A 27,211-nucleotide genomic window follows, 5' to 3' on the forward strand; every position below is an offset into this window, starting at 1 on the left:
GTGTCAGTGACTATCTACTGTATATCTGTTAAGTCAGCAGTCTTCCCCATGATTGTGTAGCCTACTGAACCAGACTATAGACCATTTTAAACACTTAGAAAGCCTTTGCAGGTGTGGTAATAATTCAATTTTTTTAAGATAATGACTGTTGGGTTTTCATTGGCTGTAAGCCAAAATCATCAACATTAACAGAAATAAACACTTGAAATAGATCTGTGACGCCCTGGCAAAACCAGGTAGTCACACAATAGGCCCCCGCATAACACCTTCCCTCACCTAGATCCCATACAGCCGACCTGAAACCCTAGTCACCCCCCCTCAGGGCAAGACAGGTACACCAGTGGGCGGGACCAGGCGGTTAGGGAACTCCCACCTAGGGGTCTAGACAGCCCGGGCGGGAAAACAAGTAGATGAAGTCTGTAGTTCAAGTTGAGAGAAGTGGAGGCTGGAGCTAGGTGTAGCTCCAGCGGAGGAGAAGTTCAAGTTGGACGATGCCAGGGTCGGAGCCCTAGTACCTTGGCTAGGTGGCAGACGGTGGTCTCCGTCAGTAGCAGACGGGAAGATGGCTCGGCAGATCCGAGGAGGACCGAGACAGGGTTGGAGCCCGCCAGTACCGACACCGGAGACCCGACCGGATACCGTGCACAGAAGGAGTACTCGGACCCTGAAGCCAGGACCGGAACCAACGGTCTAGCTAATCAACCGATTGAGGGCAGGATTATAGGTCCTGTCCCAGCCAAAGTCCCAAAAGCAGACAACCACCCTCAGAGAGGGATAGGGCAACCGCCAGGGCCAACAGATCCCACGGGTCAGCGTCAGCGGGCACGGCTCCTCAGGCACACAGAAAGCCGGGAGCGGACTTCCATACTGGGAAGTCTAAAAACACAACCACAACCAGTGCAGAGGAAAAGACGGCGACCACCAGCCCGGGTGGGGGATCAGAGTACAACCGGCCGCGGCGGCCGGCCACCAGCACCTTGGTTTACCAAAAGACTCGTGTGATTCATTTAATTGTGAGTAACCAAACATCCCCTGGTCCATCCGGGCGCGCAAGCCCCTGCCATCGCCATACCCTGCACAGGGACACTGGGCCCCGGCCAACCATCCCTATCCACGGAGGGGTTAACATCCGGCTGCCACTACATCGCCCCTGGGTATCCCACAACAGCAGCGGTGGTGTCCCACTTCACCACATACCGTGGGTGGCGTCACGAACCAAATACGGCCAAGGCCGTACAACTACGTGCCCCTTTTCATTTGGCGTGTCCGCGTGACCCCCGGGTCCGGAAGATCCCTCGAGCCACACAGCGGGTGCGGATCCGAGCAGCGCCGGCTGCTGCTGGCATGGGGGCGGCACAGATCCATATGTGTGTAATGACTATATTATATGCATTTCCCTTTTTGTATTAAATTACTGAAATAAATTAACTTTTTGATGATATTCTAATTAATTGAGATGCACCTGTATCTGCTGTATGGGGACGAATGACCTGCACCTCTTCTCCCTGCAGCTGGAGATCTTGTGCTCGGTGAACATCTTGCAGTTTATATTCATTGTCCTGAGGCTGGACAGCATCATCACATGGCCGTGGCTTGTAAGTTTTCTTCCTTCTTGATGTCCGCCATGTGCTCTTCCTGGTGTGCGGCCGCTGGGTAATTGGCTCCATATTATTCAGTGATTTCCCATGTCTTCTGTGCTCAGGTGGTCTGAGCGCCATTCTGGATCCTGATGTCCTTCCTCTGTTTGGTGGTCCTGGACTACATTGTGTGGTCCGTCTTGTTCTTACGATCCATGGACGTCATCGCTGAGCAAAGAAGGACCCACATCACCATGGCTGTCAGCTGGATGGCTGTCGTCGTGCCATAGCTCACTTTTGAGGTACGTGACTGTGGTGGGGGTCACATATTCAGCATGGAGTCTATACTGATACTTCTACATAATCATGGGATCCAGTATGGTTGACTGACAGTTATAGTTATCCCTATAGATAAATTATATCAGTGTGAATGGTCATTTGGTACATGTAGATAATATATATTATTTCACCTATTCCTGTTAAAGGTGGATTATTTCCAGGACTACAACATTGATTTTCTCTCCATATTGTAGGCCATCCATTTTGATCAGTAATGGTCTGGTCTTAGAGTAAAGCGGGCTTTACACGCTGCAACATCGCCCGAGCAATCTCGTTGGGGTCACGGAATTTGTGACGCACATCCGGTCGCTTTAGCGATGTCTTTGCGTGTGACACCTATGAGCGATTTTGAATCGCCGCAAAATCGTTTAAAATCGCTCATCGGTGACATGGGGGTCCATTCTCAAATATTGATGCTGATCGGTGTACGAAGTCGTTCGTCGCTCCTGCGGCAGCACACATCGCTATGTGTGACACCGCAGGAACGAGGAACCTCACCTTACCTGCGGCCACCGGCAATGAGGAAGGAAGAAGGTGGGTGGGATATTACGTCCCGCTCATCTCCGCCCCTCCGCTTCTATTGGGCGGCGGTTCAGTGACGCTGCTGTGACGTCGCTGTGACGCTGAACGAACTGCCCCCTTAGAAAGGAGGCGGTTCGCCGGTCACAGCGACGTCGGTAGGCAGGTAAGTAGTGTGACGGGTCCGTGCGATGTTGTGCGGCACGGGCAGCGATTTGCCCGTGTCGCACAACCGATGGGTGCGGGTACGCATGCTAGCGATATCGGTCACGATATCGCAGCGTGTAAAGCGGCCTTAAGTCCACCAAACATTTAAGGGCTTGTCTAAGAACATAATTTCAATGTCATATATTGGGGGACCCCGACGATTAGCTTTTCTCAGCTTCACATAACTGTTGAATGGAGCTGAACAGCAGAGCTGTGTTAGGGGTAGTGGCTGCTGCCAGGTGCTGCAGATCGCCAACTAAGGCTCCTTTCAGACGTCCGTGTTTAAATGCAGACATTTCACACGTACCGGTATGGTCCTCCGTGTGACATCCGTGTTTGCATACGTGTGACATTTGTGTGACCAAAACGCAAGATACTGAAATTAATGGTTTTTAATGTGTAAAAGATGTGTAAAGCCAGAAAAATTATAGATAGATAGATATAGAGAGATAGATAGAAAGAACAGATATAATAGCTCAATAGATATACAGATAGCTAGCTTGGCCAGCTGTTTTGCAGGTTTTTTATTAAAAAAAAAAAAAAAATGAAATGGGGTCCCCCCTATTTTTCATATCCAGCACAGGACCAGCAGCAGCTGCGGGCTGCAACTCACAGCTCTGCCATGGCTATTTGGCCCTTTCCAGCCTACCAACAGCAGCCCGTAGCCGTCCCAGAAGTGGTGCATCCGTTATATGCACCGATTGTGGTGCCGGACCTGGCTCTTCCCGTTGCCCTGGTGCGGTGCAAACGGGGTGATTATTGTGGGGTTGATGCCAGCTCCAACTGCAATCAAGCTCTGGTATTAGTAATAAGCGTCATCTAGCAGACACCCCCATTACAAATCAAGTAGTTGAAAGTAGGATAAAAAAAGTTTATTTGAACAACACCCCTCCTCCACTCCGCGGGTGTCGTGGCAGTAACGTCATGGGTTCATTGAAGTTCCCAATGAACTCTGATGAACTCATGAAGTCACTTTTGCGACACCAGCGGTAGCGCGCATGTCTGCAGGGTATCATCAGGAGGTCATCCGAGTTTATTGGATACTCTGATGACCTCCTGACATCACTGCACACACTGCTGGATACTCACCTGTCTCCGGCGAAGCTGTCCCCGATGCTCTCCCTGGTGCTGCTACTGCTTATGGGTCCACTGTGAGTCAAGTGAATTTGCATGAGCATAATTAGCCAGCCCCTGGAGCAACAGCAGAGGCAGAGACAGCAGCGCTGGAGACAGATAAATATAGAAAATCATTATATTTCAAAGACGTGTTTTCACTTCAGTTTGCGATCTGTGTGACATCAGGCTGCCGGACAAAAAACGGATATATCTCCTTGTGTACGGGCGGTAACACACGGTTCATGTGAAAACATGGACGTGTGAGTTAGCCCATAAAATAACTTGATTACATTTGGCATCCTTGTAAAAAATGGATGTCACACATAACTGAAACACAGAAGTCTAAAAGGGGCCTAATCCATAGAATATAGAGACTGTGCCATAAAAAAAATACTGTTTTCCATTCCGGGAATCTGGTTACAGGGTTTTCTGGTTTCAGAATATCTGTGTGCCCAGAACCATTTTTTTTTTTTTTAAATAAAAAAACTTCTTTAACCCCTTCACAACCAAAGATGTACCTATACATCCTTGGCCATGTCTGTCCTGTTACCGTGGGCTCCTGCGACTTGGCCACAGTAATCCCCCCACATGTCTGCTGATCTGATTGAACAGTTGTACATGTGCATTCAGAAGAGAGAAGGTCACATTACCTTCACCTGAAAAGGTTGAAAAGGTCAGAGGCAGGGGTGGGATTCAAATTTTTAACAACAGGTTCTCTGTAAACTCCGCCCATTTGAAAACCACACCCATTCTTTAACCACACCCATTTTGTTAACCACATCCATTTTCACGCACTTTCCTCAACAAAAAATACAAGTAATTTAAAGTAAAATCTCCTTCCCCTTCTTACCCTCCTATACCTTCACTCTCCTGTCCAGCACCAGTTGTTCAAGTCACTGTCAGTCATATTGTATTAAACAGGTTTTCTACAATTTTTTAAAAATTATTATTACTAAAGGAGCCCTGCTAAAATTGGAACGGACGACCTTCCCCATACAGATCGCATCCCATGTGGCTCGTTTCTCCCTACAGATCCCATCCCATGTCTTCTCTTTCCCTTGCAGATTCCATCCCATGTGGCTCCTTTCCCCCGACAGATCCCATCCCATTATGGCCTCTTTCCATTGTAGATCCCATCCCATTATGGCCTGTTTCCCCTGCAGATCCCATCCCATTATGGCCTCTTTCCATTGCAGATCCCATCCCATTATGGCCTCTTTCCCTTGCAGATCCCATCCCATTATGGCCTCTTTCTATTGCAGATCCCATTCCATTATGGCCTCTTTCCATTGCAGATCCCATCCCATTATGGCCTCTTTCCCCTGAAGATCCCATCCCATTATGGCCTCTTTCCCCTGCAAATCCCATCCTATTATGGCCTCTTTCCCCTGCAGATCCCATCACATTATGGCCTTTTTCACCTGCACATCCCATCATGGCCTCTTTCCCCAGCAGATGTCATCCCATGTGCTCCTTCTCCCCTGCAGATATTGTCCCATGTGGCTCCTTTTCCCATATAGTTCCCATCTTATGCCGCTCCTCTCCCCTGTAGATCTCGTCCCATGTGACTCCTTTTCCCATATAGTTTCCATCTTATGCGGCTCCTCTCCCCTGAAGATCTCGTCCCATGTGGCTCCTTTTCCCATATAGTTCCCATCTTTGTGGCTTCTCTCAGCTGCAGATTCTTGTCTCCCTGCATCTTTGGCTCACTGAGCCCTTACCTGCTTTAAGCACTGGCAGCCTCTCCTCTTTCTTCCATCCTCCGCGGCACTCTGCAGGAACACTGACGCTGGCAGGCGGTGCCACCTCACCATGCTGCTGTGACCTCTGCAGCGGCAGTGCATTGCTGCACGCCAGGTCAGGGAGCAGACAGGCTCCACTGAACCAGGAAGTGCGGCGCGTACGGAGATTCATTTGTGTTAATGTCTTAAAAGACATTAAACACAAGTCAATACAGAGAACCGGATCGCCAGAGCAGTTTGTTGCCAGCTCGGGGAACCGGCTGCCATTTTAACAACCGGTTCACCCGAATCGGACTGAATCGGCTGAATTCCACCCCTGGTCAGAGAGCATTTTGGGATCATCCTAAACTTTCTCCCAAAATCCAAATATAACTTTTTGTGAGTGGTGTCTAATCACTGTCTTCTCTCGTTGCAGATCTTGCTTGTTCATCGATTGGACGGACATAATTTATTCTCCTATATCTCCATCTTTGTCCCTCTCTGGCTTTCTTTAATTACCCTGATGGCAGCGACGTTTGGCCAGAAAGGAGGCAATCACTGTAAGTGCCGTACGTTCTGTGTGAGGTGGTAATGTGGTCACATTGTGGAAACCTTACTGTAGCCTTAATCTTCCAGGGTGGTTTGGTATTCGTAAAGACTTCTGCCAGTTCTTGCTGGAGATCTTCCCTTTCCTGCGGGAGTATGGTAATATCTCCTATTACATTCACCATGAGGACAGTGAGGATGCGGAGGAGACCCCCGTGCCGGAGCCACCCAAGATCGCTCCAATGTTTCACAGAAAGACCAATGTGGTTATCACTCGGAGCCCGGGGAAGTACGTGGTGCCACCACCCAAACTGAACATTGACATGCCAGATTAATGCGGTGATGGTAGAGAGTCCCAGTACACAGCCTGTTTTTCCCAGTGGATTTCAGATACTGCTCCTCAGTACGTTACAAGACTGAAAACGCTATTGACCTCACTCTGGGGCTTTTTTTTTGTTTGTTTGTTACTTTATAACGCAGCGTAAAGAATCCTTTATGCTTTCCTGACACGTCTGTTTTGGCAAGTTCTTGCACGTGTCAAAGGCTGTGTTGTAATATTCCTCTGTTATTCCTCCTGGAAATGAATGAATGTACGGCTAAAGGGGGCTTTACACGCTGCGACATCGCTAATGCGGAGTCGTTGGGGTCACGGAATTTGTGACGCACATCCGGCCGCATTAGCGATGTTGCTGCGTGTGACACCGATGAGCGATTTTGCATCGTTGCAAAAACGTGCAAAATCGCTCATCGGTGACATGGGGGTCCATTCTCGATTATCGTTACTGCAGCAGTAACGATGTAGTCCGTCGCTCCTGCGGCAGCACACATCGCTATGTGTGACGCCGCAGGAACAAGGAACCTCTCCTTACCTGCCTCCCGGCCGCTATGAGGAAGGAAGGAGGTGGGCGGGATGTTCCGGCCACTCATCTCTGCCCCTCCGCTTCTATTGGGCGGCCGCTCAGCGACGTCACTGTGACGCCACACGGACCGCCCCCTTAGAAAGGAGGCGGTTCGCCGGTCATAGCGACGTCGCCGGGCAGGTAAGTATGTGTGACGGGTCTGCGCGATGTTGTGCGGCACGGGCAGCGATTTGCCCGTGTCGCACAACAGATGGGGGCGGGTATCCACGCTAGCGATATCGGGACCGATATCGCAGCGTGTAAAGTAGCCTTAACTGTTACACTATGTGTGCACGTTGCATATTGTCATGCTGAAAACTCTGCAGCGATTTGGCAGCGCATGAGCGTTTCAAAACGCAGCCAATATGATGCGTTATGGATGTATTGTGACTGCCGAATTGATGCAGAATTTATGCGCTCTGGATACTTTCTCTTCCATAGACAGAGTGGGAGCAGCATCCAAAGCGCACAAAATAAGTGACATGCTGCTTTTTTGAATGCAGCGATTCAGCAACAAATATCAGCATGCAAATCACTGCGTTCTAAAATGCAACGTGCACATGGAATTTGCACAGTTTACATAGACTTTGCTGGGGACGCATAACGCATGGAAATAAACAACATGCGAACGGGGTGTGCAGCCAGTCGCTGCTCGGGCCCGGACCTTCAGGGGTGGTGGCTCGAGGGTCTCCGGACCCGGGGATCTCGCGGATACGCCGAATAAATGGGGGGACGTTGATGTATGGTCTAGGCCGTAGTAAGTTCGTGACGCCATCCACCGTGTGTGGTGAGGTGGGACACCACCGCTGCTGTTACGGGGCACCCAGGGGAGATGTTGTGCAGCAAGTTGTTAACCCCTCTGTGGGCAGGGATGGTGGCCCCGGGACCCGATGGCTCTGGTGCAGGGGGAGATGATAACCGCAGGGGGTGCTGGTGTACTTACTGTTAGTAAAACACACAAGTCTCTGGTAAACCAAGGTGGTGGTGGCCGGTGCCGGTGCCACGGCCGATTGCGTTCGGGATCCCCCACCCGTCTGGTGGTCTCTATCCTTTTTCTGCACCGTTGTGTAAGGTGGACTTTCCCAGTATAAAACTCAGGAGTCCGCTCCCGGCTGGATGTGGCCTAAGGAGCCGTGCCCGCAGACGCTGGCCCGTGGGATCCATGGGCCCTGGCGGTGACCTCTTATCCTTAATCGGTGGGCTGGTGTCTTTGGGTGGGACAGGACCTCTAGTCCTGGCCTCAATCGGTTAATTAACCAGTTCCACTTGTTTCTGGTTCCTGGCTTCAGGGTCCGAGTACCCCCCTTTGTACTACGGTTTCCGGGTCGGTTCCCCGTGTCGGTACCAGCGGGCTACAACCCTGGCCCGGTCCACCTAGGTTCCACCGAGCCGTCTTCCCGTCTCCTGCTGACGGAGACCACCGTCTGCCTCCTAGCCAGTGGCACCAGGGCTCCTACCCTGGTACCGTTCAACTTCAACTTCACTGCTGGAGCTACACTTAGCTCCAGCCCACACTCCTCTCTAAACTGAACTCTAAAGCTTGACTGCTCTTTTTCCCGCCCTGGGCCGTCTAAACCCCATAGGTGGGCGTGTCCCAACCGCCTGGTGACGCCCACTGGTGTGTCTGTCTGTTCCTAAGGGGCGGTGACTAGGTTTTCTGGTTGGCTGTGTGTTTCCTAATGAGGGAAGGTGTTATGCAGGGGCCTATTTGTAACTACCTGGTTTTGCCAGGGCGTCACACTCCCCCTTGGTTAAATACAGACCGTCCACGGGCTGTCCAACCACCACCGTTTTTTTTGTTTGTTTTTTTTTAACTGCAAAAGATAAAACAGGTAAAACATTTTACAATTATAATAACAAATTTACACTTCAAGAATATTTTTGTTTTCTTCCCCTACGGGAGGCATGTTGCTTAAACGTTGCACATACATAACCGGGACGGACCGGGTCCTTCTCACTTCACCCACCCAAAACAACCTAGCCCTGGTGCCACCACTAAAACACAGGTTGGCACCCCTTGCCCAAGTACAGGGTAGGTCCGGGTGTTGCCCAAACGGGCCGGGAAAAAAGTTCCTTACCCGGCAGTCCTTTTTCAAGGGCCCCACATCCAGGGGACCCCTGACCCGGAGGGTAGTCACCGGTTTTGCTGGTGACTGGGCCTCGGCCGACTCTACCGCAGGCCCATCCTCCAACCAGCCTCTCCAGAGACTGTGACTTGGTGAACAGGTCGGTCAGGGACTATTTACAAGGCCCAATAGTTTATGGGTTGGTCTGCAAGTTCACGGCCATTGTCCTTGTTTTTAACTTTTTAATTGTAAACGGGACATTAGACGGTCCCAACGGGGACTGAACTTGTGGGTAGCCGGGAACCACTACCTAAACATCTGAATCTTCGTCAAACTCGGGACCGGAGAATGGAGGAGAGGGGTGGATGTGCAGTTGGGCTCCCATTCTCACCCTCCTTCTGATGTCCAGGGCAAACTACCGCCTCTCGCCGCAGTGCCGTGTGTAGGTCACTAGTTTCCCGGGTTCCAGGTCCCGGTCAGGATGGCTAACGGGCAGATGAGGGGCCACGTCCCTCCGGGACACGAAGATCTCGGCCTCCATGCCTGGCTCGTATATGAACCCCCATCTCCTTTGAGGGTTAAAATGCTGGACCTGGCCTTCGTACGTCGGGCCCCTAACCCGGAACGTGGCGTTTCTTAGATTATCTTTTTTGGTGTAGGTCCGGGTCAGGACCTCCGCCTTCCACTTCTCCCGTGCAGCTATTTCCCTGCCCAGCTGGCGCTGCTGCCACTCCCAGTATGGAGCATCTGCGGCCTGCTCCGGTTTACTCTGCGCGGGGGCTGGGCCCAGCCGGAGTCCCTCCGTGCCGGCTACGACCGTTACCTTTGGCAACGGGGGACCCCGCTGTGTCATGGCCTGCTCGGCTACTTGGCAGCTGCAACCCCGTGGCGCCTCAGCCGAGGCCTGTAACCTGGGAGCGGCCAGCGTTGCCCGCTGTGCTGGCTTCTGGTCGGAACCACCTCCGCTTTGGCCGGGCGGACTGCCGGGGCCGTTGTCATCCTGGGCGCGGCCTCTTCCGGGATCGCTGGCGGGTCCAAGGCGGGACGGGGCACCTTCCGGGCGCTGGTCTGCCGTGGAGCCGGTATGGGTGCCGGGGCAGTGACTGGCTGGCTGCTGGCGGCTTCCTCGGGTGGGTCCTCGCCGGCCGGTGGAACGGACACTGCTGCCGGTGCTGGTTGCAGCGGACCGAGCGGTGTGTCAGCGGCAGGTGCAGGTGGTGAGGGAGGCAGCGTGGCAGGCAGGGGCAGGCCGGGCCCCTCAGCCTGGTCGGCTGATCCCTGAGGGACATAGGGGAATGGGTCACTTACCCGCTCCTCCAAGGTTGCCTCCACTTCACGAGGCCGCACGGCTGCAGCCAGCTCCGCCATCTCGGCCATCCATCGTTCTAAGATATAGCGCGCCTGCGCCTGGACCCGGCGGCACATGCATTCCGTCTGGGCTTCTACCCAGGCCGCTGTTCCGGGCATGGGATCCTGCACTCCGGGCTTGCCAGATGGGTCGGCCATGTTGCTCTGATGGTGTCCAGGAACAAGAAGGGTGGCAGGGTCCTGGAGTCCCTGCCCTTTATCTGCTAGGTCACATGCTGCAGAATCTTCACCCGCCCCCCTTTGGTCATTTGCTGGCACTCCTCTTTTCGGCCTACTAGTTTCGTTATACGACTTCCGGCATTGCTTTCCGGCCGCGTTCCCAGGGGTCGGGGCTTTGGCTTTTGCGCCCTTTTCGCGGGGAAGAAGACGCTGGGCTGATGGTTTTTTTCGAGTCAAAATGGCGACCAAAATGGCGACTTCTGAAAATTTGGCAACGGATTACCGCTGACTGACCAATACAAGGCGCACTTCCACAAGGTAAGTGTATGGGAAAGTATCCTGTTCGTGATGCCAAGTTTCGGGGTGTGCCGCCCCCGTGCCTTCAGCTGGTCGCTGCTCGGGCCCGGACCTTCAGGGGTGGTGGCTCAAGGGTCTCCGGACCCGGGGGTCTCGCGGACACGCCGAATAAATGGGGGGACGTAGATGTACGGGCCAGGCCTAGTAAGTTCGTGACGCCACCCACGTTGTGTGGTGAGGTGGGACACCACCGCTGCTGTTACGGGGCACCCGGGGGAGATGTTGTGCAGCAAGTTATTAACCCCTCCGTGGGCAGGGATGGTGGCCCCGGGACCCGATGGCTCTGGTGCACGGAGATGACGGCCGCAGGGGGTGCTGGTGTACTCACTGTTAGTAAAACACACAAGTCTCTGGTAAACCAAAGTAGTGGTGGCCGGTGCCGTGGCCGATTGCGTTCGGGATCCCCCACCCGGCTGGTGGTCTCTATCCTTTTTCTGCACCGTTGTGTAAGGTGGACTTTCCCAGTATAAAATTCAGGAGTCCGCTCCCGGCTGGATGTGGCCTAAGGAGCCGTGCCCCCCTTTGTACTACGGTTTCCGGGTCGGTTCCCCGTGTCGGTACCAGCGGGCTACAACCCTGGCCCGGTCCACCTAGGTTCCACCGAGCCGTCTTCCCGTCTCCTGCTGACGGAGACCACCGTCTGCCTCCTAGCCAGTGGCACCAGGGCTCCTACCCTGGTACCGTTCAACTTCAACTTCACTGCTGGAGCTACACTTACCTCCAGCCCACACTCCTCTCTAAACTGAACTCTAAAGCTTGACTGCTCTTTTTCCCGCCCTGGGCCGTCTAAACCACTAGGTCACACTCACTGGTGTGTCTGTCTGTCCCTAAGGGGTGGTGACTAGGTTTTCTGGTTGGCTGTGTGTTTCCTAATAAAGGGAAGGTTTTATGCAGGGGCCTATTTGTGACTACCTGGTTTTGCCAGGGCGTCACAATAGCCTTACCATTCATTTAGTCAGACACTGTCCAATAAGTGCTGACGGTGTCGGACTGTGCAAGGACACTTTCTTTACACGAGTGGAACACGATCGCCCATTTTATTAATTAATTTTGAAGACGAGTAGAACAGAATTGAAGCAACACAGGAAAAAAGAAAAAGAGGATCCAAAAAAGTTATTTCATGAAAAATATTAGGCTTTAGTAAGACAGATGTTACCAGAGCGCTGGTCACTCCTAATTACTAATCCAGTTGGAAGGAGATTAAAATTTTTTATTTAATTTATTTAATACTGGTCTGCTGTAATCTAATTAGGAGGGGCCCATGTCGATCCCATACTGCTGGCACATTCAATGGAAAATCGAATGCTCCCCATTACATGTGAGAGCAGCCCCTGCAGGTGCGCACACACACTGCTGTGTGTGCTTCCCTGTGGTGACCTGGACCTTATAAGGTCAGCCCAGGTCATCAGGGGCACCCTCCGCAGTGTGTGTGCGCAGGCGCAGCAGTGACGTTATGAGTTCATCAGAGTATCCATAGAACTCGGATGACCTTCTGACGATACCCCAGCGACACCTGCGCTACCGCAAGTGTCGCGGCAGTAACATCACGGGTTCATCGGAGTTACCAATGAACTCTGATGAACCTGTGAAGTCACTGTAAGGACACCCGCGGTAGTGCAGGTGTGTTGTCCGGAGGTCATCCGATTTCATTGGATACTCCAATGACCTCCAGATGTCACTTCACGCACACTGCTTGGTTGATACCTGTCCCCGGCGCTGCTGTCCCTGATGCAGATGTCTCCGGTGATGCTGCTGCTTCCAGGTCCACGGTGCAGTGAATATTCATAAACATAATGGACGCAGGCCGAAAGAAAGTGACAGTAGTGCTGAAGACAGCAGGGTTGGAGGCAGGTGAGTATAGAAAATAATTTTATTTTAAAGACACGTGTTTTCTCTGGTACATGTCACACTGGTGTCACACGGATCCCATGAGTGTATGATTCGTGTGACACCCGTGCTGTCGGAGAAAAAACGGACATGTCTCCGTGTGTACGTGTGGGTCACACGATCTGTGTGAAAAGATGGCCGTGTGAGTAACTCCAGAGAATAACATGGGTACATGTGGCATCTGTGTTGAAAATGGATGTCACACGTACCTTCAAACGTACCTAATACACAGACGTCTGAAAGGGGCTTTACACTCATCCATTGTGCTGCCTTAAGATCTTCTTTCTCTGACAATTGGCTCATCTCACAGATGATGTATCTATCCCTACGTCTTTGGACAGATGGAAACAAATCTTTTAAATCTTAATGTAGATTGACATTCGGCCATTTTTTATAGTAAATGTGCAGTTATTGTGCAAGGAACCATTGCTTTGGACTTATCTTGCATCCCTTTAAATACCACTAGCAAAAGCTGTTTTGTTTTTGTACTGTACATATGGAAAACCGATGCATTCTGATAATGCTAGAAACACGCTTCATGTTCTGTCCTGCATGGGACTAATCCTTCTTTTAGGATTTATTTTCTTACATTCCGATGTTTCTGCCATACTTTGCTTGTATAGTATTTATGAAGAAGTGTCCTCATTTTAGCAGTGTAATATATTGTTGCTGTACAGTATAAATACAGAGTATTTTTATAAAGTAAGGTTGTATAAAATGAGAGAATGAGCTTGTAGTAAAGCGTCACGATATATGAAATCTGGAACCGAAACGCGCCATTACATTTTATTTTTTGTTTGTTTTCACACTGTTCTGTTCATTGTAAAAAAAAAAAAAAAAAAAAATGTTTGTATGTAAAATATTCTCGCCATCGATATCGATGTTAATAAGTTATTAAGTGGTAAAACGGTGTTGATGCACAGATTGTACAGACAAATTCATTTAATAAATTGTTCATCATGACAAACTCTTGTTTTGCTTTGGACTGAAAGGACTAAACTATTGGGGGATGTGGGGATCACAGTTTATAAAGGTTCACGTTCCTCTACACAGCTCCACTATCCAGATCCCACATTGTGCTGCACGGAGGGCGGGGTAGGGGCGATAAATGGGGATCACAACGTCTCTGATTATATAACGTGTGCTCAACAGTAATCCTGGTGGTCGCACAATCTGTGGGTCTAAAGTTGTTATCGAACTTCATCCTAAACACTACATTTTGGTGCAGCCTACCAGCTACCACAGTACTGCAGTCTGAATACAGCCCATCCGTGGTCTCATGACTTCTCCGATCTGTATCTGGACATTTTGGTGCGGTCTACCAGCTACCACCATACCTTCAATCCGTACGCAGCCCATCCATAGACTCAGCAGCTCCCTGGTTCATGACTTCTCTGATCTGGATCGGTATTTTCTTAGCATTTATTCAACAGCACCGTGAACGTCATTTAGTCTCGTTCCCCATGGGTCCCCCGTTTCTCAGATATACACACATGGAATAATTTTCTAAGAAGCTTATTAACCCTTAACCTGTTTTCACCTTCCTAACCTGGGTAAATTTTTGGGTATCTCTGGAACGCTTCAACGGACCCCAGTGATTCTGAGATTCTTCTTTCATGATATTGTAATTCATAATAGTGGTAAATTTAGGTCTACATTTTTTACATTCATGAAAATATTGGACTTTTGGCTGAAATTTTCAATTTTCAAATTTTAAAGTTTTATGCCCTTAAACCAGAAAGTTATGTCACACAAACTAGTTACCGTATTTTTCGGATTATAAAACACACTTTTCCTCCCAAAAATTTGGGAGGAAAGTGAGGGGTGCATCCCATAATCTGAATGCAGTTTACTGGGGTGGTGGAAAGGGATCGCAAGAGGCCGGGGGAATGTGAGGCGGCAGTGCAGGGGCTGCCGTGGCTGTGAAGGGGCTGCGTTGGCTGTGCAGGGGCTGCGTTGGCTGTGCGGGGTCTCCGGCGGCTGCAGTGGTTGTGCAGTGTCTGCGCAGGGTTTTTAGTGGCTGGGGCTGCTGTGTGGGGTCTCCGGCAGCTGGACTAGTGCTTCCAGTCGGTGGTGACTTCAAATAATGCTGGTTGGAGTCAGCAAGTGCGCAGATGGAGCTTTCGGCTCTAGCTCTCATCTGCGTAAGCACTGCCTCCAGCCCATTGATCTCCCTCCAGCGGACTTCAGAAAAATAGAGCCCGGAGGTGGCGCTTGTGCAGATGAGATCATGGCTTGCCATTGAGCCTAGAGCTTAATCTGCGCTAACTCCAGGCACCATTTCTTTGAAGCCCTCACCACGTGCAGCTGCAGCAGCAGCTGCCCCAGCACGGCAGCCCGAGCCACCGCCACAGCCCCAGTCTCCGCCACAGCCCCAGCACAGCCTACAGTTTCTCAAACACCCACCATCTTTACCTCCTGTGACTCCTCCACCACCACCACTACTACTGCCCCCTCCGGTTAGACACCACCGTATTACAAGACGAACCCCATTTTTTCCACCTTTTTTTGCTCTGAATTTGGGGTGTGCCTTATACTCCGATGCATCTTATAAAATGAAAAATACGGTAATACATAACATTTTCCACATGTCTACATTATATCAGCACCATTTTTCAAACATGACAAAAAAAATAAATCTGAAATTAAAAGGGTTAAAAGTTTATCAGCAATTTCTCATTTTTCCAACCAAATTTACAAAACCATTTTTTTTAGAACCACATCACATTTGAAGTGACTTTGAGACCCCTAGATGACAGAAAATACCCAAAGTGACACGATTCTAAAAACTGCACTCCTGAAAGTGCTCACCTCACATCCAACAAGTTTATTAACCCTTTGTGTGCTTCACAGGAACCAAAGCAATGTGGAAGGAAAAATTAAAATTTTACTTTTTCCCCAAAAATGTTGCATTAGCCCCAAATTTTGCATTTTCACAAGAGTAACAGGAGAAAATGGACCATACAATATATTGAGTAACAGGAGAAAATGGACCATACAATATATTGTGCAATTTCTCCTGAGTACAGGAATACCCTATATGTGATAGAAAACTACTGTTTGGGGGGACAGCAAGACTCAGAAGGGAAGGAGCGTCATTTGACTTTTACAAGGCATTATTGGTTGGGGGAAAAAAAAAACGGACGCCATGCCACTGATGTGCCTAAACCTTGGAGCTCCCCCAAAAGTGACCTCATTTTTTGAAACTACGCCCCTCAAGAAACTTATCTAGAGGTGTGGAGGGCACCTTGAACCCACAGGTTCTTGACAGAATTTTATAATGTTGAGCTGTGAAAATGAAAAAAATAATTTTTCCCACAAACCTGTTGCTTTTACCGACAATTTTTGGATTTTCACAAGGGTTACAGGAGAAAATGTACAGCAGAGTATCGAATGCTTCATCAGACAACGCTTCTAGGATTCTATTGGGTCTAACCAGTAAGATGTAACAGGGTTCTGCACAGAAAACTATATGGCGGTACTTGGAGCTCTGTAGTCCTCTTCCAGAGGGATTCCCAGGGCCTTTGTATAGCCTACTGTGTACATAGAAACTGAGGGGGACTCTTAGAATACTGGAGGTAGGAGGCCAGACCATTGTTCAGTTCCCCAAATTTCCAATGTCCAAAATTTCTTGAGAAGATCGGAGCCAAGGTGAAAGGAGGTGAGGTAGATAAATACCTCTCCATGAAGAGCTCATCATCTGCCTCCAAGAGGGTTTCCCCAAATCATAATATTGATAAGATACTCCATCATTGTCTGATCTGTGGAGGGTACAAACACGGAGATCCCCCTAATCCCAAGAATGAGGAGACTTCATGGACAACCAAGCACTGTGATATACAATGTAACACTCCCAGCCTAAGCATTCCCTACACAGTGCAAGATCAGGAGTGGGGAACCCGGACCACAAGCCGTACATTAGAGAAATAAATATCCCTCCATTCTAGAGAACAGAGCGGATTTTTAACCCCTTCATGACAGGGCCAATTGCATTTTCCTTTTTTCCTCTCCTTCCCAGAACCATAAAAAAAGCTAGACATATGGGTCTTATTTTCTGTAAAACAAGTTGTATTTTTCAATGACCCAATTCATTTTACCACATAGTGCACTGGAAAACGGGGAAAAGAACCAAATGGTCAGAAATTGTGAAAGAAACACAATTCTGAGGGTTTTTTTCGGAATTGGTTTTACGGTGTAGATTTTGTGGTAAATCTCACCTCGCGGTAACATTCTCCTCTTCAGCAGGATTACGGCATTACTAAATATGTTCAGATTTTTTATTATTTACCGTATTTTTCGCTTTATAAGACGCACTTTTTCCCCAAAATTGAGGTGAAAATAGGGCTGCGTCTTACAAACCGAATCTAGGTTATTGGGAAGCGCTACGGCGGCGTCGAGTGCTGCGGCAGTTGAGCAGAGTCACATGAAGCTTGTGTCGCTGCTGTCGCCGGCTTTCTGTCTCGGCGGTGGCATCGGTAGGGATGTGGGCCCGTAGCTGGGGTGTCATGTTTCTGCTGGCAATTGGCTGCGGAGGAGGGTGCCACTATCTGCCAGCACTGCCTCAGACGCGATGAACTTCAGGAAAATGGCTGTGGTACAGGCGCATATTGAGATCTCAGAGAGTCGAGATCTCTATCCGCGCATGAGCTGCCTCCGCAGCCATTTTCTTATAGTCCATCGCGTTGGATGAAGAGCAGGCGCAAATAGAGATCACGGCGGGCTCAGTTTTAGTTCTCCTGATGGAGACTATGTTAAGTAAGAGGAGAAAAAGAAAAGCGATTCTCCTCCTCCTCTGCAGGGCTGGATATTGATTGGTGTAGGCAACTGCTGCAGAGCTGCTTCCACCAAGGGGAACACAACCGCCATCATCAGCCTCCAGAATATAATGTATCAGTGGGTGTATTCTGAGGGATGATGGGGGTTGTAGTCATTTTTAGTATAAACACTCCAGGGAGGGACTAATGTAGTGGCAACGTGTTGTAAATGTGACTACAACCCCCTTCATAATTCAGAATACAGCCATTTATGGTATACAGTAGATGGGTGTATTCCTAAGGATCAGGGGGCTGATAATCCCAGATCCCCCACAACACAGCGCCATCCACAGATCCCTCCCACTAACACAACGCCATCCACAGATTCCCCCACTAACAGTGTGCCATCCACAGATTCCCCCACTAACAGTGCGCCAGCCACAGATTCCCCCACAACAGTGCGCCATCCACAGATCCCCTATAACAGTGTGCCATCCACAGATCCCCTATAACAGAGCGCCATCCACAGATCCTCCATAACGGAGCGTCATCCACAGTTCCCCCATCATTCAACAAGCTTCCCCTCATGTTATTCACAAACATGGTTCATGTTACTTACAATGCTGCGGTTGAGTCTATATTGTTAAAATAATGTTTTTATAATTTTTTTAAAATGTTTTAGAGCACTATTTGGCTTAAAATATATATTTTTTCATTTTCTTCCTCTAAACCCAAGTGCATCTTATAATCAGGTGCGTCTTATAAAGCGAAAAAAACGGTAACTGCTAAAAAAAATTAGAAGTTTTAAAAAAAAAAAAATTTAGGGGGGGCTGTGTTGCCATTTTCATTTTTCGGTTGATGGAGCAGTGTGATGACTTATTTTTTGTGAGGTGAGACATTTTTTTCTTACAGCATTTTTTTGGTATTGCAATGACAACAATAAAGTAGTTTTTGCATTCTTCAATGTTTTTTCTTTATTGTTCTTAATTATTTTACTATCTTTAATTTTCAATAGGGAAAAATGGGGCGTTACTGTATTTGGACTTTGTTTTTTTATTTTTTGAACAATCTATTTTTTTACTTTTCACTATTTTATAATCGTCCGCTTAGGGGACTTGAAGCTGCGATTGACTTATCGCTTGTGCTTAAAGGCCGCTTTAGACGCAGCGACATCGCTAAAGCAATTTCGTTGGGGATCACGGAATTCGTGATGCACATCCGGCCTCGTTAGTGATGTTGCGTGTGAAACGTACGAGCGACTGCTAACGAGCAAATACTCACCTTATCGTTGCGCGTTGACCCGCTCCTCCATTCACAAATATCGTTGCTGCTGCAGGTACGATGTTGTTCGTCGTTCCTGCGGCAGCACACATCGCTATGTGTGACACCGCAGGAACGAGGAACATCTCCTTACCTGCGGCTGCCCGCAATGAGGAAGGAAGGAGGTGGGCGGGATGTTCGTCCCGCTCATCTCCGCCCCTCCGCTTCTATTGGGTGCCCGCTTAGTGACGTCACTGTGACGCCGAACAAACTGCCCCCTTAGAAATGAGGCGGTTCGCTGGCCACAGCGACGTGACTAGGCAGGTAAGTACGTGTGACGGGTTCGAGTGATGTTATGCGGCTGTGCGCCACGGGCAGCGATTTTCCCATGACGCACAACCAACGGGGGCGGGCACGCACGCTAGCATTATCGATAGCGCTATCGCAGCGTGTAAAGCGGCCTTTATACACCAAAGACGCAGCATTGCTGAATATAGCAGAAATCACAGTCTCCTTAGAAGCCACAGACAGAATTTCAAAGAAGCGCTGCTATGACAGGGAGGTCTTCATCAGACCCCTGCTGTCATAGCAACACATCAATGACCCCTGATCACGTCACCAATGGGAGCTTAAAATGGCGCACCCGTATTAACTCCCGCTGTCAGAGTATGACAGTGAGATTTAACAGGCTAGCAATAGTGGGCGGAGTTCTGCTGCACCCGCAATTGTGATACACACAGCCATTACCTGACGAGTATGGAGGGAGTTCACCCCATGAGCCCCCCGCTCCATACACCCACTCTCCACTTGCACTGTACATGTACGGCGGATGTCGTGAAAGGGTGCTTGTCCTTCTGAGCATTTCCAATTTTACCCATTTTAGAAGATAAGACAACCCCTTTAATCATTATAGGAAAGGTTATTCCAGTTTTTAATAAACTAAACTTTGAGATTTTTTTTTATTAAAAAAAACCAAACTTAAGGTTTTTATTTAAGGCAAGGAAATGAAAAACATTCAATTATTAAAAGTCATGATATAAAACAGCAGCACAAATGTCTTCTATCCTGGACACCCTAACGATTGCTTTAAGGGATTGTCCATTACTTTACAACCACTATTTAATACATCCAAGACTCGAATAAAAACAAGAAAGTGACTTCTCACCTCCTGCAGCAGCGTCGTTCCAGCGATGTTGGCGCCGCTGTTCCTGTGGAGTGACGTGACCTGTGTGACTTGTGTGAATGGCAGCCTGCACACAATGAGTGGACGTCCAAGGTACAGTTCCTCCAAAGTGAAGAGCCCAAAACTAAACCTCACAACACAGACACCTGCAGAGACATTTTCACATGCAGACCTCCTTTTCTGCTCAGCAATAAAGCGTTGAACACTTCACTGTGGCAGTGACTTACACTTTTTTTCTAATCATATTGTATTGCTAGTTTGGTGGAGCTTAACCCAAAGCAAGCAAACCATGCACTGCTCTGGTAGAAGATACATCTGCTGAATGTAAAGGGTTTGTTTGATTTTTTTAAAGCCTGAGATCATGCTCTCCACCCAAGTTTGCTAAAAAAAAAAAAAGTGTCTAAAGGTGTCACAAAAAAGTGCACTTAGAAGCTGATATACTTGAAACTCTCAGAAGAAGGATCCCCAAAACCATTCCCCATCCCTCCGAGCCAGAAGGCCACAGCGAGGGTCAGGGACTAGTAGCCTTCCCTAGCCGTAGCCATGGAAAGGCCCAATCTTACTCCCAGCATCTGCCTTGCATGTCACCCAAGGCGATAACTGGGAACGTCCAACTGTCAACTCTCCTCCCGAGAGAGGAGTCTGGGGTTCAGGGAGGAGTGGAACCTAACAGCCACACACTCCCCCCTAGACCTGTAATAAGAGGAATCCGTGAGGGGACCACATCCCAATTAACTCCAAGTGACGGACACACGGAGTAAAGTGGACACAAAAAACAGTGAAAAATTATTAGGAAATAAATAGTGATTGTTTCCTCAGCATAATGTTGGCCAGACATTACACAGTCTGATAAAACTGATAGCGTATTCTATAGGAGGTCCAGCTCTCAGCAGCCACTAATCAGATGTGTGAGGGGCTACACGGCTCAGCCAGAGCTCCAGTCTCCACATCTTCATAGGCTCAGACTTGCAAACTCCATTACTTTCATGAATGAGACAATCTGTTATACCTTGTACCAAACCACTAATCAACCAAACCACTAATCAACCGAGGTGCCAAGAGATGGACCCTCACTGATCTTATCCAGACGGCCTATCCGAAAAATAGGTTACCAATTTTACAAAGCCCAATGACCCCATTTTTACGCCACACATTGTAACACTCTCTCCACTATAAGTAATGAGTGATTACAAGCCATCAGCCTGTAAATATAGAAAGAATTTATGGCCATCTCTAAAAAGAAATGTATTAGTTTTAGTTTTACAATTACAAACTTTGCACAGAAAAATAATCCCCAGTTCTGATGTGAGAAAGCCTAAACTAATGACTGGCTATACCACAACAGACTTTCAAGGGCTTGTCCGGTCTAAATCCACAAGTCTGCAGTGGCTCTATGCCACATGGCTGTGAGGATGCAATATATAGCCTCCCGGCCAGAATCTGACTACAGGGGCTCAGCCTCACTCAATACACTTGCATTTATCAGGGCCGCACCCATCTAGTCAGATTATGGTTGCGAGTCTGCATATCGCTCACTCCTGGCCACGTGACCACTGTTCCTGGCTCTGAAACAAGCAAATCCTCAGCGCACAGAGCACACGATGTGAGGATTCATAAGTCTGCAGTCACATACAGCGACACAGAGGGACTAATGGATTTCAAACTAGACACAAAGTATCACTGCACCCCCTGAGGAAACCCCAGTGACAATGTAGCTATTAGGGATTAGCTGGAAATACAGAAGTAGAGATACGACAATGTGGCCATAATTCATCAAAGTGCTCACACCAGAAATCTGCCGTAAAACACTTTGAAAAGTCACAAAATATTTCTGTAACGGGACAATGGCGTCTTTGGCAGCTACACCAAAATGACTGACAGGAACATCGCCGGACTTTTTAAATCAGATTCATTTTTATTTAACAGTAAAATGACACAACACATATACAAATTTGTTTCCCCACAAAAACATCACAGAAAGGGGAAAAACCTTTAGTCAGTGTCAAAAACAGCACACAAGTTACATAGTAAACAATGCGCCTGTAGTCCACGCCTCACCTCAGTATAGGTCACAAAGTGCATATTTTCTCTCATTATACTACCCATAATATAATTTTCCCAACATCTTTGCGACCATATCTGTTCCAGCAATACGCATTTCACCCTATTCCAGTAGATTTATCAACCGGTTACGAGAAGAAGGACCTGGTCCCCGCACTGTCCTGCAGTAACGCCGAGGAGGGAAGGCCCGGGGTACCCAACCATGCAGTGCAGATCTTATACAACTTCCTCAATGCATTTCTTTTAAGGTATGCTCCCCTCTCCAGTAGAAGTATAGCGTTAACTAACAACGCCGGTCCTGGAGTATTCAATAACACTGCCCCTCACAAGGATTATCTCATTTCTTTTTTTCTCAAACTGTCCACATTCCCATCAATTTTATTTATAATTAAACCCCATTAGAGAAGAAATTAAATATGGGAACCACTGCAAATTCAGATACAAAAGCCATAAAATATGAACTACAATCTTGGTTTTGTTTTTTTTACCTAATATGACATCAACCGAAAACCCATCCATGAATTTCTATATGTATCTGCACCCTAGATGCCACTCATGATATCTACAATATTGTGGGCAGCTGCCAAGCTCCAACATGGCCGGTGCCCACTGAGAATTCCATGTAGAGGTCATGTGACTGGCATGCGCTCAACTGCCGCTCACTTTCCAACTGTCGACCGCCGTGTGCAGAAGAGAGTTTGGATTGCTCTGCGAGAGAATTTCAAAATGACGTCCAGTGGACAAGAAAACGATGAGAAAATGAGAGAAGAAGAAGGAGAGAAGATGAGAGAAGAGGAGAGAGGAAATGAGAAGAGGAAGAGAGAAGACAACATGGAGGAAGACATCAAGAAGAAGAAGAGGATTATTGGACCCAACGCCAGAGAGTTGGAGGATGAAGAGCCAAGAGCAGGTAGGAGACACATTCACGTCTCATCTACAATGTGGTGATAGTTCTAGATTTATAAATAATACAGTATGTGGAGGATTAGACAAGTCCCATGTGTCAGATGTTACTACAAGTATATGTGAGTATAGATATTAATGCATTGCCCGGGTCATATATTGCAGTGAGGGCGAGGATTTCCTACTGTGGTCCTTATAGGTTTCATAGCTTTGTTGGTAACAGGATAGTACAAAATGTCAGTTTCCCGCCAGAACTTTAGGTAGAAGGTTAATGTCTGAAATGTGGGAAACTTGCAAAAAAGTTTCCTGTTTTATTAAGGAAGCTCGGACTCTATTCCATGGAATACTCCAATGTAGATTTGATGTAAATTTGAAAAAGGTTATAAAAATGTGTCAGCGCTGTCTGATAATTTGGTAAAAGGGCCGGTCATAATACATGTGACTGCTACTCAGTATGGTGCACTACACGTAACAGTGGGACCTGCACCTTATAAGTCTTACCTGTGTACAATTATAATAGCGCAATATTGTAACCTGCCCTGATATCAGTAGGTCCGGCCTTTCTCAAAGATATTATGTCTATACAACCCTATGATAACATAAATGGAGCTAGAGGTGTTACATGTTCAGTGGTGCAAAGAAACGTGTGTCAGGGGGTTACCAGTGGCAGATTAAGTATAGCAATGTTTATTTACATGTACATTTGCCTGTGACTATTTGTCCATTGTTCACTATGGAGCAGCATTATATGGCACAGGGGATAGGATTTTTGTACTTACCAGTGACTTTTACCTTCCCCATTACTGTGCAAGTATGGTTACACACCTTTCTATTGAGTAGCCCATAAAATGCTGTGGCCATGCGAACAGTGGTTACTTTACATGGTTATCAAACAGTTGGCATTTTATATTGGCATTTATTAGTCTTACAATATATATATATATATCTTTTGAATGTGTATGCACCTTGCTCTACTTTGCAGAGTTTGGAGGTTTTCTTTTTTTTAACCACGGTTAAGTGCATCTATCAAAGTGAATATGGGACTGTTAAATGTAGTTCTCATTAATTCTGGAAAACACATTGGTGTACTATTACCGAGTCCCATAGGATCCTGATTTCTAGAACTACTCTCCTATGTGTGGTCACATACGTAAAAATTCTTGCAATATTCCTACTTGACATGCACATTTTTTGTAATATAAACACTTGCAATTTAATGAAATATTTATACAGTGATTTATTCATTTTTTTGCATTTTCAAATAATTTGATTCTATATTATTGTGAGAGCAGTTTCCATTTGTACACACACACACACACACACACACACACACATACTAGCTGTACTACCCGGCTTCGCCCGGGTTACTAACTGTTGTTAACAAAATAGAATGTATTAACAAAAATGTATTCTGCACACAAAAACCACAAAACAAATAGAAATGTAATTATTAAAAGGCAAAAACTAAGCTAATAGAAGCATTTCACAACATATATTTCAACACCACAGATATTCCACACAGATTTAACTAAATTGACCAGGTAATGTGCTCCGTCTGTCTCTTTCCAGGTCTGTCTCTTTCCAGGTCTGTCTCTTTCCAGGTCTGCCTGTCTCTGTCTCTTTTTTTGTCTCTTTCCTCGTCTGCCTGTCTCAGTCTCTTTTTTTGTCTGTCTCTATCTCTCTGTTCCTTTCCCCATCTGTCTCTTTCTAGGTCTGTCTCTTTCCCCGTCTGTCTCCCCGTCTCTTTGTCTGTCTTTTCCTGTCTCTTTCCAGGTCTGTCTCTTTCACCGTCTGTCTCTTTCACTGTCTGTCTGTCTCTGTCTCTTTCACCGTCTGTCTCTGTCTCTCTCTATCAGTCTCCCCATCGAGACGGATATACACACACACACACACGCGCGCGCATCAAAAAAGACCTACATTTATAGATTTCAATTAAGTATTTCATTTGATTATTCTACATCTACACAGTAAGTCTCATAAAACGCTGATGTAAGATTATTCTTCATATGTATTATATTCCATTCATGCCATATTGTTTTTCATAGTTTTCGGGCAATTTTTCCAGTTGACCTGGTATTGTGTATCCTCATCCTTGTCTCCATGAAATGTTATTGTCAATTTGTAAATTTGTTATTTAATTTGTGTTTCTCATTTAAATAAAGCTACTATTGTTTTATTCTAATCAGTGTATGGAGTGATAATTTTTGGATCGTGGTATTGGAATCCCTGAGAATTTGAGGAGTTTTTGAGAATTTAGTGCTGCTTCAAAGTTTGTGATCCATTCATAATTTTCCATATTTCTCTGTAAATTTGACCTAAAACTACATCAGATTTTCACACAAGTCCTTAAAGTAAATAAAAAGAACCAAAATTATATTAATAAAAAAAAAGAAAATAGTTTTTGTAATTTTTAAAAGTGAGGAAAATGATCCAATTATTAAATATGTGTGAGAGACGGGTGTATAATCTTCTACAGGTTATTACTATCTACAGCTTTTCTTGTGAGGGTCTCACACATCTCCTAATTCCCACCATCATAAACTCTCACAGACGTGTGTTGTAATGATCAGGTTTTATTAGATCCTTTCTCCTTACATAAAACAGGCCGCCCACTCACACCCTATTGTCGTCCCATTGACTGCAAACACCAAACTAATTTCCCCTTCATATTATTTGCTAATCCTAAGGGTTCACATACTTTTGCCTCTCACAGGCACGTGAAATTGGATCATTTACATTAAAAATGACGATGTCCTTATATTTTTCACTCCTTTGTTTTTCGATCTGCTTTTAGAACTTAAGAAATCTGATGTAGTTTTAGATCAAATTTATGTAGAAATATGGAAAATTCTGAATGGTTCACAAACATGGAAACACCCCTGTATAATGGCCATTATATGAGGGGCTGCTGATAAGTCTTTGGCTTTGTGACCTTTTTTTGTTTCAATAGTAACGAATGTTACATCACATGAAAGCCTTATGTGTCTAATATACGTTTTCAAAATTTTGGGTTTGTTGCTTATGGCAACAGTGTTCTACGCACACAAAAAAACCAAAATGGCGGAGTCTAATGCGATATTCACAGCAACTGAGAGCAGACGAGTGATAAAATTATTGTTTTTGTAAAGAAAGTCTGCAAAGGATATTTATGGTGATATGTCGCAGACATTGGGGGATCAATGCCCTTCATATTCCACAGCTAAAGTGAACCTGTCAGGTACCATATGCGTTCTAACCTAGAAGCAGGGTGATGTGTGGCCTAGTAACCCCTTCCTACCCAACCCTGTGTTGTAATATTGTGTAATATGATTTTATAAAAAAAACATTTTAGAACTTACATGTTCCCTATGTAAATAGGAGAGGGTCTAGTCCCCTGGACGTCACATTGCCCTGTGGGCGTTCCCATGTTTTCCGTGGCATCACGCCCCTGTGGGCACTGGGCATGATACTATGGATTTACATGAATGACGTCACCGCAGCGTCATGAGATCCCGCGCGTGCGTACTTACCATTCCCGCAGCCGTGTTATCCCAGTGCTTGCTTGTTGGCTTCAGACGCGCACTCCGCATGTTCACAGGATTCCTGCGGTGCCGGTCAAGCGCAGAGTGCGTCTGAAGCTGAGAAGTAATCAGCTGAGACAACGCATGACCGGAACCTGTAACCTGGCCCAAGTACACTCAGTGCTGAGCCGAGGAACAAATGGAGAGGACATTTTTGCAAGCTGCACTCTTGTTTACATCCCCACTGTTCCAACAACGATTTGAAACCTCATCAAGATTGCAATTGCCATCAAAATGCACTAAGATATGTATATATATATATTATAATATATTATACACACACACACACACCTGAAATACTTTAATCTGTTACCACATTGCTGCAAAAACCTAAATAAGTAAATATATATTCTGAGTCTCTGTATTGCTGTGTATATATAGAGATGTATATATAGATATTGACATGCATAGTGATATATGTCTGTATACATTTGTGTGTGTATATATAAATTAATATATTCATATTTAAAATTATAAATACCTCCAAAAATATTTATTACGGTAGGTAGAATTTATTGTGGTTTTTCAGTGTGCGACTGTTCCATTTTTTTCTCATATATTTTACATCACATACAGATACTTGTCTACATTTGTAAAGGTGCTGCCTGTCCAGATAGATAGATAGATAGATAGATAGATAGATAGATAGATAGATAGATAGATAATCTATCTATCTATCTGGACAGGCAGCACCTTTACAAATGTGGACAAGTATCTGTATGTGATGTG

The 27,211-nt window shown here is 46.8% G+C and overlaps 1 long non-coding RNA gene and 1 pseudogene across 1 annotated transcript in view; one reads left to right on the forward strand and one right to left on the reverse strand.

The window, feature by feature from the left end:
* LOC142311427 (uncharacterized) overlaps positions 1-27,211 on the reverse strand; it is a 225,553-nt gene that overhangs the window by 27,295 nt on the left and 171,047 nt on the right. The gene's annotated exons all lie outside the window — the stretch shown is intronic.
* LOC142310521 (transmembrane protein 185A-like) lies at positions 1,476-6,360 on the forward strand (annotated as a pseudogene).

The sequence above is a fragment of the Anomaloglossus baeobatrachus genome, chromosome 5 (genome assembly GCF_048569485.1).
Source record: "Anomaloglossus baeobatrachus isolate aAnoBae1 chromosome 5, aAnoBae1.hap1, whole genome shotgun sequence".
NCBI lineage: Eukaryota > Metazoa > Chordata > Amphibia > Anura > Aromobatidae > Anomaloglossus > Anomaloglossus baeobatrachus.